The following is a 22,622-nucleotide window of genomic DNA, read 5'->3' on the forward strand; positions in this document are numbered from 1 at the left end:
CAAGTTGCATGGTCGCGACACCATTTGCTGCGTGTGAAAGCGTTATAATCCCTGATGAGCGGTTTGACCCGTGGAACACGACCCCGTAAGTTCATGTCATGTAATTCGCGGCGGACTGTGATTGTCGAAACAGGGTGAGGGAGGTGCTGATTGAGTTCCTCCGTCACTTGCTCCGCAGTGACACGACGGTTCTGCTTGACAATGCGCTTTAATACCCGGCGTGACCTGTCACTCATGATTTTCTTTTGCCCACTGTTCCGCTTCCCCGATGTGGTTTTCCCGTGTGTTGTGTAGGCCGTCATCACCTTCGACACTGTCCCACGCGACACACCCAACACAGTAGCCAGTGCCGTCACACTCACTCCACATAACCGCGCACCAACAATTTGTCCTCTTTGAAAATCTGAGAGGTCTCCCATTTTACATTACCTCCGTCTGCTGCAGCCACTAGGCACTGCTGTTCCACTGCGCCTGACGTAGTATGGAGTCCGATCTAACACACCACCACCAGCGATCCGGCGCTGCGGGCGCCACGACACCACTGCCAACCCATACATCTGACGTGTTGCCAAGTACAGGTGTTTCCATTTTTCTGAGATAGATAGATAAATAGATAAATAGATAGATAGATATAGATAGATATACATAGATATAGATAGACAGATAGATAGATAGATAGATAGATAGATAGATAGATAGATAGATAGATAGATAGATAGATAGATAGATAGATAGATAGATAGATAGATAGATAGAGAGCAATGGAGTTCCTTAATGGAGTACATCTATTTAAATATTCGCAGGTAACTGTGAGTTTATGTATTTTTCACGTAATGTCTCTTTACTGTCTTTAGCAGAGTTTATTAAATTTATAACCGAGGCAAATCCCCGCACTGGTGACAAACCGAGACCATGGATACAGAAAAGATGTACATTAGCCACTTGGCCACGAAAAAGTGCATCTAATAGTAATAAATTTTGAAAGAATGCATAATCTCTCCTTTTGTTTTTAACGTTTTCAGGGCAATCAGGCATAGGATAGGAGAGGACAAGATAGGATAGGATAGATAGAGAGGGGGGGGGGAGAAATGTGATATCACTGACTGTCAGACAATTGTGTGGTGAGATCTTGACTAAATGGGATTAAAGTAGAGAGAGTTGTTACTTTTAGTTTCTACATGCTCACTAAATTCTTTATAAGGTTGTTGTACTTATAATCTATACACTATTTACTATTTACCTGTTACGTGTTTGAATCCATGAGATTACAGTTAATTTAATTATGTTTTGTATATTTGCATTGGCATTTTTACGTTCCTTATTTACTATAGTTTAAAAAATTAATGAAACACCTACTACAAGCTGCTGTGATTGTATTTAGCATACCTTTTCAGCATAAATTTTACACATGATTTCAATGGAATGTAGTGTTACCCACGGGTACAAAAAAATGTCATCTTGCCATCAAAACGGGACGAGAATTACTTTTGTTTTCTTTAATTTCAAGGCGAGAAGAGAAACAAGAATTCTCGCCTCGTTTTCAAGACGAAAATCGAAATTAGACGTGTAACTTTTAGAAAACTGTGGTAAATACTAATTCATTCACTTTTAGCACATCTTGCGAAGAAATTGTCTTCTTGATAACCCCACAAGAAAAAGATGGAAAGAAAGCGAGACGTAGAAAGAATAATAATACAATTGGTAGATGATTTAAAAAGTACTAGAATAAAATATTAGGTGTTAAAAAGAGGAAACTGAAAATCAAGAAATATGAAATAAATATTTCCAGACTATAGTTAACCAGTTGAGAATGCTCCAAGAGCATTGCCAAAACGAACTTAAAAAGAATTATTTTATTTCTTATCAACTTCTACGGGCTTTATACCAATTGTTCTATGTACTTTATTACCGTATTATATTCATTAAAAAATTCTTGTAATATAGCTATCCATTTATAATTTCCTTCAGTACTAAATTTTTCCATATGGTTTGTTTAAGAGTTCTTTTAAAACATTCTACGATATGTTGTTTTACGAAGACACACGCTCAAAATAGATGGATCAAAATTTTAAAAAATCGCAAATAATACACACTCACGCATAGAGAATTGAGTAACGGACTTTTTAGTTCGTTGCTTATTAGGAGTTAGAAGAGGAAACTGAAGATCGAGAAACATGAAAAAAACACACACACATTTCCAGACCATACCTAAAAATAGAGCAAAAAAATATTATTAGTCCTAGGACCCACTGATAAGCAAGAATATTATACATAATAATACAAATCAAAAGGCTATAAAATAAATATGGCACAGGTTGGTTGCATAATGGGTCAGAGTTCTTCCTTCAGCAGCAAAGCTATATTAGATATGGAACTTCAGTTTTACGTGGAATCTGAATCAACGTAATGTATTCAAATTTCCAAGCTTCCGCTCTGCGAATCGAACACAGGACCCTATACACCAAAGACGCGTGAGCTAAACATCAGACCGAATAGAAGGATAAATATGGTTTCGGTGCGTTTATTCAACGCCATTTACGTCAAATCCAACCTACATGACCTCTCACCAGAAATCGAACCTGAGACTTCTGTGATCACGGCGCGAACGCTTCACTTTTATCTACAAGAGTTCTTGAAGTTCACCTGAGTTTGAGTTGAGTTGATTTTGAGTTTAACGTCCTTTTCAGCAGTAAAGTTATATGAGACGGGACAGACTGATTAACGTGGAATCCGATCCACATGAGCTCCAGCCGGTAAACCTTTAAAGAACATGATGGGTCAGTGGTAAAGCTTCTAGTTCAATGCCAATTCTAAAATTCAATTCAAACTAAGGTGAATAGCTCCTTCGTGGCTGAGTGGTTAACGTACGCGCATTTGGCGTGGGAGAATCGAACCCTGGTTTAAATTGAATCGTAGAATTCGCACCGAAGTAGAAGCTTTACCACTGACCCATCATGTTCTTTAAAGGTTTAACTATAAGATGTCAGTTTTAGAGGTAAGCATCACAATCTAAGGTTATATATACGTACTTACCTAATTACAGCCGAGAACTAAATATAATCTCGACCTTGTTTAATTTCCGTTCTTTATATAAATTCTACTTCCTTTGTTCTTTTTCTGCTCTGCATACATATAACTATTCCAAGAATCGTAGGTACTTTCTCCGGATAATTTTTGTAGGAGAAAACCTTCCGCTTATATTTCTAGAAAAGTGGCCCTGAATGTATATTGAGCAAGAATAAGGAAGCAAACTAATTAGAAAGCTTCCACCGTCCGTGTTGTTTCTTTTCTTTTTTCCCCTTTTCTCCCGCTAGTCACTTTAGCTATTTCTGGATTTAGAGCTTTAGTCGTCTTTGCATAGATGGCAGCAGAGGCGTCGAACTTGTAATAATGACGATTGCACTAACTAGCGTAGAGGCGCCGGATAGATATTATCAGTACGCAGTGGCGTATTTAGGAAGGGGGCTTCCGGGCTTAAGACCCCCTTTGAAATCTTACTTACTATAGTAAAGTATATGAAATATCTTGCAGAATTTTCACATTTTCAGGCAAAGCCCCCCCCCCTAAAAGTAAGCAAAGCCCCTCCCGAAACAAAATCGTAAATACGCCACTGTCAGTACGTATTATTATTAGAATGAAACAGAGCTGTTGTAGTAACTCGAATTAGTATCTTCGTTTTTATGATATGTTATAGCGTTTCTTATAAGCGACGCCGTTGAAGTCTCTACGTATGAATAAGTGGAAAAGTAGCCCAGTTGCTCTGGGGTTTAAACTCTAAATTATTACTGAATACTTATAAAGCCTTTATGCGTAGTGTCCTTTTTTTGGTCATATAGCCTGGTGCTCTGCTCCGCAGAACTTTTACAATAGATTAGAAATTCTTCAACGTCATGCTATCAGACTTGCATTTCGCATACTATCTACTAGAACTCTTGAAAGGTTACATAATTCTTAAATACTTCTTTTTGTGCTGATGTAAGTAGTGTTGGCATGGTTTTCAGTTTGTAAAAGAAAAAAAAAGTTTTCAAATTAATTATTACGTCATGCGTTTCGGTCAGGCTCGGAACGATTCCTAGGCTAAGTATACTGTAGTCTAGGACCTTACTTTTCGCTGCCTCTATACTCCAGAGAGTACTCTTAACCTATGTGCAGGGATTCTATTTTTATTCGCGCTATGTGCATTGACGTCACTATCGAGAAACAACTTGTTGTTTGCTTCGTGCGGTAAGATTTCTTAATAAGACAGCCAACACTTAATTTAGTTCTTTTTTTTTTGGTTTGTCCGAATTGTATTGTTTTTCTTCTTAGTGGTAATTTTTCGTGGGTATATCCTTATGTTGTATCTTTAGGACTAAAATAAATAGAAGAATATCATTGAACCGTGAGATAGTATGTCGGATGACATTTCTTCTACTTGGGCTTGGCTGTACATAGTAATGATTTTATCGGATGGCTCGAGGAGAAGTTCTTCCCGAACATACGAAATTTCTTCCCAGATTATTTCCTCGATCCCCTCAACCTGGGTGCCAATATTTTTACAGTACTGCTTTCATCCTCCGTGTATTCAAAGTGCCCCATCTCTAGGGGAAATCTTCTAAATTGACTATACGGACATGTGCAGTTTTGTAGAAGCCTAAATTATGAAAACATTGAAAAATGGTGATGTATTTATGCTTTACTACAGTGCAATATCACATGTGTGTGTGTCAGGCACGTAGCCAGGATTTCGTAATACGGCAGGGGTGGAGTCCGTGACAAAACACTGTGGTTATCGTACCAGGGGTGGATCGTTCTAAACTATTTTACTGGCAACATACCAATATTAGTTTATTAGGACAATAAAAGGAGGATATGTTAGTAAGTATTTTAATAACAAACTATAAAGAAATCTCCAGTAAAAGAATGTTTTAACATTATTGAAAAAGAAATAGTCTTTCGAGGTCGTTCGAACTCGGTTCGTCTTGTCTTCTTTTTCCTATATTCGTTTAATGACGTCAAGGATAGTAATGAGATCTCTTTGGCAGTACAGACATCCTATAAAGTGGATTTGTGTTGCTGCGAAATTGAAATTTCTTTAACACGTGTAGCTGGAATCATGGGCGTAGTTAGGAATTGTCTCTGGCGGGCAGATCTTTTGCCTGCTGAGGGCCCGGTAAAGACAAATGAGAATTGAAAGATCTTATAGGCGGCATTTTTTTGTCAAAAACTTGGGAGGGCAATGCCCCCCATAGCTCCGCCGCGAAATTGAAAATTTCTTCAACAAGTGCAACTGAAATCTACGTTTCCAGGCTCATATTACTTGTGATTGTGGGCATTTCTTAAGTTCTACCTCAGAGTCTATCTGATCGAACCGGTTTATCAATTATTTGTAGTCCATAGGATTAGCATGGAGTAGTGATGTGAGGTGGAAAATTTTCTGCCATATTTTTCCGGAAAATTTTCCGTTCTAAAAAAATATCAGTAATCAAGTAACAATTCCTCAGCAACCATAAAATTAGTTGAATTCGTGTACAGAAATGTAAAAATGTCAAAGATCGTTTAAAGAATCTGAAAGTTTTCATTGCTCTCACAATTTGCAGTACTATGTAGGAACAAGTTAAACCATTTTTCATGAATCGAAATATTTTCTGTCTTATATGGAAAAATTGAAGAACTTTTTATGAGTTGGAAAATTTTCATCATTTTGAAGCAAAAGTAAAACAACTTTTTGTGCATCGGAAAGTTTTATTGCTATGTAGAAACAAGTGAAAGGAATTTTCATAGATCGAAAAATTTTCATCACGATGTAGAAACAAATGGAAAAAACTTCATAAGCCGGAAAATTTTGGATATTATGTATAGTGATGTTAGGTGGAAAATTTTCCACTATATTTAACTGCACATTTAGCTACAAAATTGAATTTCTGTAGAGGAAAGTTAGTCAACAACAAATTATAATTTTCCAATTAGCTTTAGGGAACCGGAAAATTTTCTAATATTTCAAGTTGGGAAGTAAATTTTACATACACCTAGAGGAAATTGTACTTCAGAATATCGAAAACCCAATAGACTTTTTACATTAGTTACACCAAAATTTGAAACTAAACTATATTTGAAACGTCGCTTATACTTGCCCTCTTGGAAACCACAACATGGGCGCCCTTGTTGCTTGTGTATTTTTTTTACAAGCTTTACACAGTTGCACTTGCCTTGTACTCTATAAAATCCATGAACACTAGTGTGAATTTATGTTCAGTATTTACTTTAGGCTGTATGTTTTTTGTAGTAGAAATACAACCTACAATGATTCAGAGTGGCTAACATTCAAATAATTGGAGTAGGTTTCCAAACAATAGTAATCTCTTAATGCCCTCTGAGTTACTTTTGCAGTAGATTTTCATTCACACTCTAGTGACTACAGGATTTCGCGACGCCGAATCAATTTTGCAGAACATCTCCATAGCTTTATAACCACGACCACCTGGTTAGTACAGGGCTCCCTCTTGCAAAATAAATGTTCGGTTCCTTGGAGTCCATAGGATCTAAACATTTTCATTTTCCTACCAGTTCAATAATACTGTTGATTTTCCTGCAACTTTTGCATCTTTCATGTTTTAATTCACATTCTAATCGAGATATTTAGTCGTTCCGGAACTTTTTACAAACACTATATATATCTATACCAACCATACCAACCAACTATATATGTATACCAAATTTGGTTCACACAAAATACAGGTATCTCTTCACCTTGTGCTAAAATTTCACACATGTACAACTTTCACCACATGCTCATTCCGGGGCCTGAACTTGGGACCTAAATGCTGCTATAACTCTACATCTATACAATATCCATTAGTTTTCTTGCAGATTTGAAATCTACAGGCAAAATTACACGGGGTTGAAAATTTTTAGCTTCATAGCATATGGCTATTGAAATAAACAATAAAATGCAAAAACAGCCGTGTTTGAGTTGTGACCTTGACGGCTGTTTTTGCTAATTGCGTAATTAATTACTAATTAACTATAAGGACTGGAAACGTTTTATTTTGGGAAATAACTATTCTCAAACATGTCTTTCAATATACAAAAATATCAAAATCTGAGATCATGAATTTTTCATCATTGATTGATTTGAAATAGAATGACTCAAATATGATTTTATCAGCTTCATTTTACTGAACAACCGTCCACATGATGCAACAGGTACAGCCAATTAGCGATGATTGCAGATTTTCTCCTTAGATGCTGGTATAGACGAAACGTGTTTTTTCGAAGTGTAATCTATATCAAAAAGCAATCTCTCGATATATCACCTCGTTTGTGCTACATGGTCAGGGTTCATTTCATTTCGGACTTAAGCCGACTGAATCAATTCCTCCCAATTGAGCCCCACCCTATATTGTAATAGACTCTTGGCTTGTCAAGTATAAATAACACATTACAAGTAGCCTTAGAATTTGGGTTCGGCCAAAATTGTTTCCAATTGGACCTAGCAGCTCATAATTCTGGTATTGTTTATAATGATTATTGGATAATGAAACTGGAAGTAGTAATTAATTTCTACCACTTCCGCTTTCAGTAGATAAATAGTGGTTAAAATGGAATCTGGTTTTGAGACGCTGAATCGAGTTCAGAATACTGCTTCTAGCTAATTTTTTACCGTTTTTTTTCTATGGTCAACAGCATTGAAACAGGAAATGGTTCATATACGTCAGTTCTTATTTGAATAAAGGATTAATGGACTGGAAAAAACAAAATCAATTCTTAAAATACTAGGGTTATTTAGTAAGTAATGCCTCCAAGGTGATACTTTATTTCTGTTTGACAGATGGCATCGATACAGGTGTCAGTAGAAAGCTTGCAATGTCAGCTACAAATGGTATCATCATTTTTCAACATAGTCAACATTACGGCCAACACACTAGCGCCAACGTGAAAACAAGATTTTTCACACAGTCGGCGAAGAAGTGTGGTGGCTGCTGGTGAAACCATTGCCGAACTACTGCTTCCACCTCCACGTTACAAGTGTAGCGTTGGCTCGTAAGATGATCCTTAAGTTTGGGGAAGATCCAAAAGTCACAGGGCGCAAGATTCGGACTATAGGTAGGATGAGGCAGAAAGTCAACAACACTTTGTCAACAGATGGGACAACTTTGAATTTTTCGGCGGAAGAGAAGATATGTGGCGGTACTCCATTGACTGACTCTTCGTTTCCGGGTTGTAATTGTGTATCCACGACTCTTTGGCGGCGATGAATGTTCCTGAGCGCACAACCTTCGGCAGTCAGAAATTCAATGATAGCCCACTGTTTCAACCAGATGTCACCACTGGATGCCATGGAGTGTTCCATTATTCTGGAACGAGAATAGATAGGAAGGTTAAAGAAGTGACGTTCTATAACTTAAGCGTCAATGCATTAATGATAAACAGTTCAGAATGTTTGCATTGTTGTTGGCCAAATAGTGGTCTTGGAGGCATTACTTTCTGAATCACCCTCGTATTTGAAATTTAAAATAATTTGGTTGAATTTCGGTTTCAGAAAATCAATTCTCACTTTCTCTTTCTTTTTGTTTTTTACTATGATGCATACTTGTCGTGACACAGACGGACGGGAGAACGGACAAATGGACATAGTTATTCTATAAAAAAGACTTCCTACACCTATAGCATTACATAGTATCAAAGTGTAATAATAATACATCGAGGCGCAAGTGATAAAAGAAATTCACAATTAAAAATGTGCTTTGAATGTTCATAAGTATTCAACGGTTTGTGTAACAACAATCAAATAAATGTAGGTCTCTCATAAAAAGGGAAAATGTTATCGCGTCAAGAGAAACGCTAGAGCTTAAATTTTCCCCTTCTCTCCCCACAATACTTTCATATAATGTTATAAGAGGTACTCCAAATTGTATGTGTGTGTATATAAAGGGGGAAAAAATCATGCAGCAGTGGTAGTACCAACTAGCTAGCTCTTCTGGATGCATGCGTGCCTAGAATATCACGTAGCTTCCAATGTTCGTGACTGGCATGATAAATTAAAGGTAACAAAAGTCCAAACGGTTGGTTAGAAATGTAATAATCTTTTAGGAATGAGAAAGTGAGACAGAGAAGGGATGAGAGCGAGGAATTCAACAACTATAAAGGCAAAATACACACACAAAAACGAGTGCAAATTAAAATACTTTTTTTTTTTGTAGGGTCGCATAAATACGTGCACATACAGTATAATATGTTGGTGCATGAATACTTGTATACACTGAGAGAGTGGCATGTATTCATTCGTATTACTATTTAGCGTTTTAGAGTATATATTTAGAGGATCGTTGTCTGAGTGAGGGAGAGAGATTCAATAGTATTTTACACCTAATATATATAAAATGTTATTCAAAAAATGCACCGGTTTTGTTACATCAACTTTATTTTTTCAAAACACTAATTAATTTCATAAACATGTTCATCACACATTCTGATATCAGGTATGGTAAATGACTTCGGATATATGACCTCTACTGCGCTGGCATGCAGTAACAGTTCGTGAAATTCGCTATGACTGCCAGACTGACACGAACCACCGCAATGTTTTGCTCAGAACGAGCATTACAACGACGTTCAGGACTTTTAATGTTCACTGTTGAACTCGTTTCAATAAAATTGTTGGTAAGTCTGCGAGCTCTTGATTCATTCGGTGCCTTATTTCGCACTAGAGGCTCTGCAAAATCGTCTGACTGTTGCTGCATATCTTTCTCCGTTATGATAAAAAAAAAAAAAGAAAAGTTCTCAGAATTAGCACACGTTGCACTATAACTGCCGCATGGCTAGACACAGACTGAAGAAATGCGAGAAATTCAGGCTAAGACGCCAATCAGAATGTTTGTGGGTAAAGCAACAATACAAAACGATGTCGGCAACCGAGAAACAAAAAATTTACCAGATGATCCAAAACCGGCGCTCTTTTTGAATAACCCTATATATATTAACAATACAACAAAGAGTTGAAAGTATGTGAACTGACTGAATGATTAAAAATTTAACTAGGTAAAATTGATTGAATTAAGAAAGCACTTAAAGATCATTACATACTGTTTCTACACATGTCGCATCATTTGGCCTAATCGTTATTTCTAATCAATTATATCATACAGTCATCACAAGATAAGATTAGTGTCCGCCATTTTAGCTCAAATAAGGATCTTTTCTTCGCCCGATACTCATTACATCTAAAATTGCCGGACAATAAAACCTCGTGGAAATTACAGAGAAAATACACTGCTTTGTGAATGATTGAGACATTTATATAATATTGATATTGATGTTACATTGACTTCTTTTGGCCATTTTATTTTATTTTATTTTGTGGAAACTTTAAGGTTTATGGGTTAAAGGAAAGTCATGAAGCAATTAAATTATACCAACCAACCAATCCAATCAACATTTTCGAGTTAGTTGATTTTGAGCTTAACTTCCCTGTCAGCAGCGAGGTATATGAGACTGGACCTACTGATTAACGTGGTACCACATGAGCTCCCGCCGGGAATCGAACCCGGGTGTCCCACGCCAAAGGCTTGTCCGCTAACCGCTTAGCCACGAAGGAACTCTAAATATTTTCGAGTAGATCGTCATGGTCGTGTAATTGATCCACACACAATAATTAAATTGGTTAATTAGTGTAGACAAACTTTTTGTATAACCAACAATAAACATGGCCGAAGTGAAAGAACTGTACCAATTCCTGGAAACATTGAAAAGGCAATACGATCTATATAGTTGAAGAAGGTTTGCGAAGAAGCATACCGCTCTTTTGCAAGTGTCAATGCAGTCGGCGAGGAGCATTTTGAATAGCGATCTGCATTATCACCCATACAAGGTACAGATTTTTCAGGAATTGACAGCACGTCATTGTGAGTTACGGGAAGAATTCTGTGAAGACTTCTTGAGGGAGTTGTTGCGCAATTTGATGGTTCCTGATGAAACTCATTTTGAGCTGTGTGTTGCTGTTAATGAATAAAACATGCGATATTGGAGTGAATAAAATCCACAACAATAGCATCGAAAGCTTCTCCATTGTGCAAGAGTACAGTGTGGTGTGGTACTGGAGCTTTCGGAATCGTAGGACCTTATTTCTTTGGGAATAAGCAGTCTTCGGAAGTAAAGTAACGGAAGTAGCCCATTACTTGTAACGCGTTACTTTTTAAGTAATGTTTCCTAGTAACGCGTTATATTTTTTCAAAAGTAACTAACGGTAACGCGTTACAAATTTTTGAGTAACGTACCTAGTTTGCGTTACTTTTTTCGCGTTATGTTTCGGATGAGTAAGTACATAGTACCGGTACTTGATATTCTGCTCATGTAACTGAGATACAGCACTGAAAAGTTTGCTCCATCCCTATGATATTGTTCTATGTGAACAATGCAATGAACATAAATATTTAGTAATATTATGAAGGGAGGGCTGAAGCACCCCGAATAGGGATGCGCTCGAGTCGAGACATGTCTCGAATCTCGACTCGACTCGACTCGAATTCGAGTCGAGATTCGAGTCGAGACACACTTTGTAAAATTCGAGACGAGTCGAGACAAACGTATTTCTCGACTCGAATTTTCGAGTCGAGACACGAGTCGAGTCGAGACGGCTCTTAAAAATCTCGACTCGACTCGAATGTCTCGAAAATCTTTCTATAATTTTTAATATTATTTTGAAGAAAGTATTCACTCAGAAACAGCCTTGAAACCAATTCCAGCTTTTATTCCTTCAGAAAGGTACAGAACGCATAAAATTAATAGTTAATCTTTAAAGATCAAGATTTAATTTTCAGCTCAATTCAGTTAATTAGAACTAATAGTTAATGTCGTTGTATTTCGTTGTACTGCAAATATAATGATAATAATAATAATAGTAATTGATTATCTAGTTTGTATAAAACTATTATCCGTAGTCTAAATCTAGTTTGTATAAAACTATTGCGATAAAGTGAACTTCATAAATTCTCTGAATGAGCAGTTGGTAGTCTATAGTAATTTAGCATAGTTATAATTATTGTGTTTTCGTTCCTATGAACGCAATAGGGTTACGTAACTTCTGGATTATTCGCTTGCCCAACTATTCTGAGGCTTTAATATGTTGCAGCATATCACGAGCTACGGATAATATATAATGTAACATTTGTTGTACATCACATATTATGATACGATACTATTTTACATAGTGTATCTTATCTAATATAAATAAAATAAAGAGTTTGTTTCTGTGTTTGTCTGTCTGTCTGTGTGCGACCTGGGGACCAGACGAGTGGACCGAGAGTTCCCAATATTTGGTCACGGGTACCTTAGTCCAGGCCCCAGATCAAGACGAAGCTTTTTTTTAAATTTCGAACCAGGGGGTCTCGGGGGGGGGGACGTTCACTGGGACCGACCTGGGGACCAGACAAGTTGACCGAGAGTTACCAAATTTTGGTCACGGATACCTTGGTCCAGGTCCCAGTCTAAGGCGAAGCGTTTTTGTCAAAATTGGAACCAGGGGGTCTCAGGGTGGCGTTTAGCGAGACATGTAGTAAAAGTAATCCAAATTGATCGACATTAGTGTCAAATCCATAGTTTTCACGGTCGCTGAGATCAATGGTGACACTTCCATCAACGATGACTTGCAAATTCAGCTACTACTGAATGCGGGCCGGGTGTCAGCGGGTGAGGGATACCGAGACATGTATAAATAGCCCATATTGATTGATACTAGTGTCAAATCCATAGTTTTCGCGGTCACTGAAATGAATGGTGATACTTCCACAGGTGTTGACTTCCAAATACAGCCCCCATGCGAAGAATGGGTATATTAAGCTAGTATTACAATAAATGGACTGCTTGGATGCCAAGAACTAGTACAGATAAGTACCATTTACTTCTATGAATAGGTATTTTTTAAAAGGATTTTTGTAAACACTAAGTTATAAAACAATGAACTACATACAGTAGTTATGGTTTTGGTTCCCAACATAAAAGAAACATGGATTGTTCATGAGATATTGAACTTCAACTTTCACTCCTGGAAAATTTCAATTTTGGAGTTAGGCCACTTGGCATCAAAGCAGTTCACTGTAAGATAAATACATTCCGCACATTAGTAACATAGTTGTTCAGGGGCCTTCGATTTCCATCCTCTCAAATGAAAGCTGAACGATTGCTTGATACATGCTGACTATATAGGAGAAATAGTGTATTAAGTTTTCGAGCTTTGGTGCGTATCCGTATTTACACTCTGATATAACTTTAAGTTCACACTCAAATTGAGCTAATTGTTTAATGCATTTCGAAAGCTTTTGTTTGTATGCAGCTCATTAAGGAAAATCTACTTCATAATCGTAACATTTATGTAGGGTATACTAAGAAACTATGAACATAAAGTGAACTCGACCTAGCCCCGTGGCCGCTGTGACTCAGTGGCACAGCTCTCACCCTTGGTGTGTGAGGACTCTGATTATGTGTGTGTGTGTGTGAACTCCGCGGCTAGTGTACGCGTCTTTGCCATGGAAGACTCGGGTTCAATTCCCGGCGTGAGCTCATGTAGTTCGGATTCCACGTTAATCAGTAGGGCTACATTTCATATATCCTCGCTGCTGAAAGAGACGGTAAAGTCAAAATCAACTCAACAATATATATGTGTGTGTGCTTATGTGAATTTCCTCGTGGCTGTATGGTTAACACATACGCCTTGATCGCGGGAGACTCTGGTTCGATTTACGGTGGAAGCTCATGAAGTTGTTACCGGTATCCCACTTTAAACTGTAGATCCATGCCTCATATAACCATAGATATAATATATATGTCTTTGATACACTTATTTTCCGACTTGGAAGCCATCGAAAATTTCCGGACACAGAGTCCCGTAGACAGAAAATGAGAAACATGGCTACAGAGTAAAACAGCCATAGAAATTTAAGCCTTTTAGGCTAACTTAATCCTTACATATAATGCAACTAGCTTGGCCAAGTTATAATGGAGGAAATGCTATCATTGCAACACTCTGAGAATAGAAAATGTTCGTCAGGTATTACTATCCCCCCCTCTCCTGCAGAATGAAAACCCTGACTAAAACTCAATATATATATATATAAAACTATTTTGTGTAATGTAACAAACAGTGGCGGATAGTATTCATGTTTCCTTGCAGAGGTCCTTACGAGGGTTCGCTTCCATCTTCCTCTCCCCAAGAACTAAAATAAATTAAAACATTGCTATTACTTGTTAATCTTGTACAAAGGACGCAATTAAAGTCCCAGTGTAACACCCCTTCACATTTAGATTTTTCCCCTGGAAGAAAACCAGTTATTATTGTTTCTTGATTTCTCAGTCTCACCTATATAAACATACGAATAGAATTACAGGATAGGACATGTTTAGAGTGCTTGTACGTGACATCTAACTATATTTCTCATCAAATGTGTCACAGATGAAAATTTCCGTTTGTACTGCCTCTATTTTCTGGTACATATGTTTCATTTATGTTATGTTGCTAAAATTCGTTAGGAAACAAGTACAGACTGCGCCTGTGTGCCTGACAAAACGTAAATGTACTGGATAATTATTTCTTCACTTTCTTCCAGAAAAAAAAAAGTAACCCATCTCATGTCGGCTAACAAAAGGAGGTAGCGGACCAAAGATAGCCGTTGTTTACCTAAGGTCGTTACACAGCAGGGGTTTCATTCAGTCAGAGGGAAAAGAAAAAATAATTTAAGGTTTCTACCTTTGTTTTGAAGTGCAATATACTTCTTCCTTTTATTTTAAGAACCATTTCCTTCTCATTTGTCTGCATCAGAAAAAAATGCAAAAAATCACTAGAATGTGCCTATTTACCCAAAGTACGTACTAGATCACTAGTTCAATAGTAAAATCACTAAATCTAGTACGAAGTCATAAATGTGGCATCCCTGGGTTGGAGCGAAAGTAATGGTTGGAGTAAAAACTAGTCCGTATTTCTACTGCGTTCTGTTGTTGAATTCACAGAAATGTTCAAAAATAAATTCAAGAAGTAAAACACGATCCTACAAAAGACTGTTTACTTGCTCACTGGTTTTAGTATTGTGAACTGAAACTCAAGTGCGCAGTCATGTTGAATACTTCTGTCCCTTTCTACTTTACAACTTGAGGTGGGATGAGGGTCAGGATAGATCTAGTGATATACCGCTAAAGGAAGTGCTTCAGTATGTCGTATTGCGGTATGTATTGTTTATACTACTTACAACGTTACCCCCCACATAAAATATAAATTCACCCTTTCTCCCTTCCCTTTTTCGAATACAATGAACCGACTCTTTTGCCGAAGAAAGATGCTAAAAGAAAATTGAAACATCTGTGTCTAAACTTTCTTTGAAGCGCAGTCTTTTGTATTTGTAAGGTTTTGCGAGTGTTTTCGAGATAGTCAAATCTTTTACCATGGACTCCTCCTGCGAACTGACCGTGAGTAAACACCCGATCTCGCTGTGCTCAATTTCTCTCGCACACGTGAAATGGGTTTGTTGTTTCCAAAACAAATAGGAAGTTACCTTGTGCTTTTGCATTTCTGCACGCACACAGGTACCATTGTTGTTTTAATGATCAGAAGAAATATCAAAACCATCCGATATATATGATACAAAACAGCTAACAGAGGGAGGCAAAGATAAAAGTAGGCCTATACCAAGTTTTCCGCGTGGTATCATTATGGAGAATAAATATTTGATAAAGTCGCGTAGATGCGCTTAAACCTATTCCATCTGTCCTTATAATTTTTCTGGTCTCATCAATTTCTCAGGAGAATACGTACAACATATGTCCAAATTCCATATATACTCTTTCTAAACTAATGAGTAAACTCATTGAGAACACCAACTGATATCAATAAACAGGAAAGAAAACAATACTTTATACTTCTATTATTTGGTACACATCTCTATGAAGCACAGCATGTTTCTTTTCGAAATAGCTCCTTCGTGTCACAGCTGTGGTTAGTTTTGTTTTGTGTTAGGATGAAAGAGAAAAATGCAACATTTGCTTCGCGGTGAAGTTATATATATTATTAAGATGAGCGGTGATAAGCGAGGTTTAACAAAGAGTGCCTTTCGGATGCACAATTTAACGGGTAGTTGCAGTCCGTGTTGAGAATCGAACCAAAGCTATGTAAGACATGTTAATATTGAGCTCTTTTGTGGTAAAAGTGAACTTCAGAAACACACAAAAGACTTGAAACATCAAGCTAATGTAAAGCAATTGAAAAATAGCCTACCTATCGCTGCATCTTTTCTGTGGCTAGGAACATGCAGTGTGTAGCAACAAGAATCGTGTTAAGGACTTTTTTTTCGAACATAACATTCCCTTCCACACCATAAAAGACAATATAATGTTTGTTAAAAGAAAGTGCACATAATATTTTTAAATTTTGTTTGTGATCCTATCATGCATAATTATAAATAATGCCTTTCATACTACGAGAATGAGTTCAACTATACGTCATGGCCCCTCTAAAGCGGGGCCGCGGTGGCTCAGTGGTAGATCGTTCACCTCTGGTGCTTGGGGACCCTGGTTCGATCCCAGCTCGCACCAAGTGAACTTTGTGGTGGACAAACACCGTGTGCGTGGGTTTCCTCGGGGTTCTTCCGTTCCTCCCACTTTCTTCATTCCACGATTTCACTAATTTCTCATCATCACCCCTCTCCTTTAGCCTAACCGGCATAAATGTGGACGTAAAACTCAAAGATTTCACTTCATTTTTTTCCCTCGAAAGCGATATGTTTCAAAATTATTTATTGTTAGATATTGTAAATTTACGGTATCTATTTTAGTGGACGGGAAATTTTGCATCTAATCGGATAATTTCATGGCTTCTAACAGGAATTCGCAGTTACGAAATTTGCATCACTGTCTTTTGCAAGGATGCCTAGAAAAAATACTACTAGAAAATAACTGAAAACACAAAATGGATTTGATAGCCAAATTCATGTCATCTTGGTGCGTCATCATTTTTCTTTAAATATTTGTATTTAGTATTAGATTAGAGTTTAGTGTCCCTTTCAGCATCAAGGCTATATGAGACGTGAACTTACAAATTAACGTGGGTTCAGAACCACAGGAGTTCCCATCGGAAATCGAACCTAGGTCTCCCGCACCAAAGACGCGTACGCTAATCATATGGACAAGGGTGTTCGATATTTAGTAATGTGTACATAAAGTTGTGAAATTGCGCTTGTATAATGGAATGCAATTCCTTCTACTGACATGAACCTTCACAATACTTAGCTGGACAAAGTATCTTTAAAAAGAAAATGTCTCTCTTTATGTTTCAGTTCCTGGTTCGACTGAAGGATGGAACAAATTGCAATGAGCGTTTTTGGATCCTACTTTGTGTAGTTGATTCATCATAAACTTGGTATTTGATACGGATATGAACTATTACACTTATTTGGTGTTTATTTCTAAATAATAAGTCCTAATACAACTTCATAAAGTTGTAATTCTTCTTTAGTTTGTATCACTTTACACAATGACAAATCCAAAAGGTGTGTTGTATCGGTGCAGTACCAGTTTTTCACGTTTTTCAAAATGTTCCAAAACCAAAGAATAATCTTTAATTTCTGATATTTTAGTCGTTACAAATTACAATTCTATAATGTAGTCAATGTTTATAATTACTGGGCAGTTGGGCGTTTAAACTAATGACATCATAATAAAGTCAAAACCATAATTTTGAGTTGAATTGATTCTGAGTTTAACGTCCCGTTCAGCAGCGAGGCTATGTGAGACGTGGACCTACTGATTAACGTGGAATCCGAACCACATGAACTCCCACCGGGAATCAAGCCCAGGTTTCCCACGCCAATGGCAAGTATGCTAACCGTTAGCCACAAAGGAGCTCCACCATAATTTTAGTGGGCGATAAGAAATATCTCGCCAGTGCTTTTACAATAAATAAAATTTTATAAGTATTAAAGAATAGTGGTAAGAGATTTTATAATAGCTCTTTTATTTATGAGATATGAGTATTTTGAAAAAAAAAACAATTAAAGAATAGGTTGGCGGAACCACAAAAGACTCGTAAAATAAACTTTCTTATAAATACATACGCACCTTACTCAGCTTTTATAATTGTTATGCTTACGTTCTCCATAAAAACAGAAATTCTCTTTTAGTAATACTTTACACAAGATCATGAAGTGGGTTCAAATTTAATTAAAGGCAAAATACAATACAATAATCCTCAAATATTGCCTCAAGTGAGTTTAAAGATTTCAAAACACTAGTGCGAAACCGGGCTCTGCCGTTGCGATCGATTTACAGGTCTTGAGACGAAAGTAAGAAGGGACTTACGCACACAGTAAGTAAAAACAATTAATATGCCTGTAACTTTCCCCCAAATGGGTGTATCTTAAAACTAACCTCACCATTATTTTTCTAATTAAATTCTAGCCCGAAATTATGTATCATATTACCCAATTCCCATTTTGAAAACTTGACCTTAATTCAAAATGGCGGATTTCAAGATGGCTGCCATCAAGGTCATATCTACCATACGACTTCCCCCCAGGACTTATATGTATCCACATGGTTTTTCTTCACTTTTCTTCATTAACGCTCCGTTTACAAAGGGTAGTAAGGGACTTCTGTATTAATCTCTAATAACCACATCACAACTCTTAAAAGTTATTTTAAAAAAAATAGAAAACATGCACCATGGCAAAAATTTGTCATCACAAGTAATGATGCATACATGCCTTCTATCAGCAAAAAAAGTTTCATTGAAATTGGAGCCGGACATTTGAGTGATGTCCCTTGTGGGATGTGATTGAACGTCACGTCAGAACACATCGCCCCCCTTCCCGGAATTTACGGGAATTAGGTGAGCTGTGTGAGCACATGTGGTGCCAGCTCTCTCCAGTGACCTATCAAGGATCATTGCGTGTATGCCAAGACGTGTCGCCGTTTTTATCCATGCGAAAAGTCGACATACTGACAATTAGGTAGGTAGTCATGATGGTCTGGCTGATGTGTGCGTATATTTTAACTCGTACATTTTGTCTCGACTCGAATTTCGAGACGTCTCGACTCGAATTCGAGTCGAGTCGAGACAGAGACTGTCGAGTCGAGACACGAGTCGAGACAGAAACATATTTTCGAGTCGAGACACGAGTCGAGACAACATTTTCTCGAGACGAGTCGAGACAGGCTTAAATCTCGACTCGACTCGACTCGAATGCATCCCTAACCCCGAAATAATTTTATTATTATTTTTTTCGCATTATACGTACGAGACAGATGCTTCTTACTAGTTCTCAAGCCTCCGCCTCCAAAACAAGATCCTAAAAACACCACTGGTTTTGATAACATTTGAATTGATATTATAAGTACAAATATTTTATTGGAAGTTCAAACCTGAATTATAACAGAAATAAAAACACGTATTATGTTAGTAATTGTTGTCGTATTGTCGAATGAACCCCTAAAGGATTGACCTCTTGAATGAAAGTGTCAGAGATACTTGTGAATTTGCATTTGAAACTATAGATATGCTACATTGACTTGATCCCTAGTCTTCCATTGCAAGCGCTGCTATCGGCTGAAGGAATTCCACTCGCTTTCTCTCGCTTAGCAACAGCTGAACCCTTATTGGCTCAACGCGTGGGTGTGTGAGGGGTTGAGCGTTAGTTCGCTTTTTTGCCACGGCTCAAGACATTTTGGCAGCACAATAATATCTTTACAAGCGCCTTGGCAGTTTATACTCGAAAATACTTCACTCGCGCAAGAAAAAACAAAAACTGGATATTGTTCGATAATCGTCATAGCAATTCGAAACGTATTCGAAATTATTGTGTTTCTTGCCTCGTTTCGAATTTAGAAAGATACTGCTCGTGTTGTTTTCGAAATTATAATCAAGACGAGACGAGAAATTTCTGGTCTCGTGGACATTACGTTCAGAATAGGATGAACTGCTGGACTTCCGCGGAAGTTCCTCTGTAGGGAGCAGGTGCGTTAGCAAGTTGGGTGTTCGTGTAGACTAGAAATTTTCCAATCATTATGTGGACTAAACATTATATATATAATGTTTAGTAATATATATAATGTTTAGTCCACATAATGATTGGAAAATTTCTAGTCTACACGAACACCCAACTTGCTAACGCACCTGCTCCCTACAGAGGAACTTCCGCGGAAGTCCAGCAGTTCATCCTATTCTGAACGTAATGTCCACGAGACCAGAAATTTCTCGTCTCGTCTTGATTATAATTTCGAAAACAACACGAGCAGTATCTTTCTAAATTCGAAACGAGGCAAGAAACACAATAATTTCTCGTTTTGGAGACGATAAATTTCTCAAGTCCTGTAGGCAACAATAACTCACCCAAGTCTTGAATCTCAAACATAGTTTTAGATTCATATGTGTTACATGATTCATATGTAAAGAAAAACTACAAAGTTATTAAATGATGGTACAAAAGCAATGAAGAGCATTTATCCACGTTTAAAATATGCAAGTCATTACACAATTTATTTCAATAATAAGTATGGTTTAAATGTTTTTATATTATACTATTCGTGAACCAAAAGTGACCCGGAACGGTAAAGGAAAAATTAGGGCATAGTTTCTTATGCATAAATTAACAAAACCGAGCAATAAAATTTCGAGACAAGAGCGAAAGATGTCTTCGAGGACTGAGACGAGACGAGATCTATTAAATTTAGGAGACGAGACGATAAAACCTTACTCTCCGTCTCGTCTCGTCTCATGAGAAATACTATCTGAACGAAATGGATATAATTCTTGCTCGTAGTGACTATCTGTCAGATATTGATGCATTTATTTTCTTTTTTTGCATGAATAATCGATTTTATGGCATATCAATCTGCAAGAGTATCATCAATCTGTAAACTATTATTGTGGCATTAGCCAGGAACAGAACACTGTAGAATGAATTCGGTTAATGTTTAGAAATGAAATGAAATCTTTATGTTTTACGTCCCACATTTTGCCGGTTACGTCAAAGGAGACGGTGATGATGAGAATGAATGAAGTTGTGGAACAAAGAAAGTGGGAGGAAACGGGAAAAAACCGAGAAAACCCACGAACAACAGAGGGAAGGGAAACAGCATCCTGGAAGAAGACCCTCTATGAAAAGGAAGCTTCGACGGTTGTTTACCTTAATTGGTATCTTCCTCAGGTTCCTTTCCCCTTTGTAATTTGCAAGTCTTGGGCGCTGAGGGCCTATATACAATCAACTGGCATCTTCTCAGACCAGGCAAATTCCCGAAAGATGCCTTAGATAGTAAATAGAAGTATAAAGTTCAACTATGAACCCTGTTCTTTGAATGAGCCTTCATATTCTAAAATACAAGAGAAATACAAGATAAGGTTGATATTTTACTTTTAGTTTAAAGTTGAGCAAAATGCTGAATATAATAATAGTAATATAAATAATCTACTTATAAGTGACAACTTTCAGTACATCACGCTATTTCCCACTGATGCTAATAATGTCGCTACCTTTGCTATCGTTTGCCTAACTGATACAGATTTCGCTAACATGTAGGAAATTTGCAACTATATTGTGACGATTTAATTCCATTAAATATCACCACGACTCTTTACATTCAGGTAAACTGAAGATGGCTTATAATATAACCTAACGTGATTTTATAACCTGGCAAGGGCACTGTCGTAGCTAGTTGCCTAACCCGGCTCAAACCTCCCCACCCATCCGCCTTTTCTTTCTTTAGTACACTAATACCGAAAAGGAGTTCTGCTTATACATGCAGTTTGTTCCATTTGTAATTTTCTTGTTAAAGAGAAGCAAGTATTGTACCATCATGGTCAAAGAAACTTACCTCCTAAAAGCTTTATATTCTACTCGACATATGAGTTCAGTAAATTGGTTATATGCTACATTCTTCATGTTTTTGAGTTCTTTCTCTGTAGATAAAATTTGCCATATTAGTGACCGAACAGAGAGCATTACAAAAAAGAAACAAAATATATTTTAAATTGATTTAATTTAATTATTTACTATAAATTTCATTGAACTCCTACTCAGTCGAGTTGTTAATGCGCACGACTTTGGTGTACATGGTATCTTACTCCCCATAGGAGCATATAGGCTACATTTTATAATGTTGATTCAGCATCACGAGGCGATTGGGGAACAACCAGAATTAAGAGGTATTGAATTCCGGTCCAGAAAGGCCGAAAAAATGGCGGCATCTGGGAGACGATTCTCCGAATGTGTGACATCCAATTCAACAAGAACGCCATCTGGTCGAATATAATTCTGTATGGACTGTAGCGAAATGGAGTTTAGTGCTTTCGAACACCATATTTCTGATCTTTCCAGCCTAGTATATGTAATGAGTGTTATATAATATTACACAATGTTTATTTTATATATAGGGATTAAAAACACATCTGATCTAGGCGCCAGCTCTGAAGCTAAGGCGCCACAATAAATCAAATCTAATTTGATGCAATGAACTCCTTCGTCGCTAAGCGGTTAGCATACACGCTTTTGGAGTGGGGGACCCGGGTTTGATTTCCAGCCGGAGCTCATGTGGTTCGGATTCTACGTTAATCAGTAGGTCCCGTCTCGTATAGCCTCGCTGCTGAAAGGGACGTTAAACTCAAAATCAAC

The sequence above is a fragment of the Thermobia domestica genome, chromosome 9 (assembly GCF_964235325.1).
Source record: "Thermobia domestica chromosome 9, izTheDome1.hap1.1, whole genome shotgun sequence".
NCBI lineage: Eukaryota > Metazoa > Arthropoda > Insecta > Zygentoma > Lepismatidae > Thermobia > Thermobia domestica.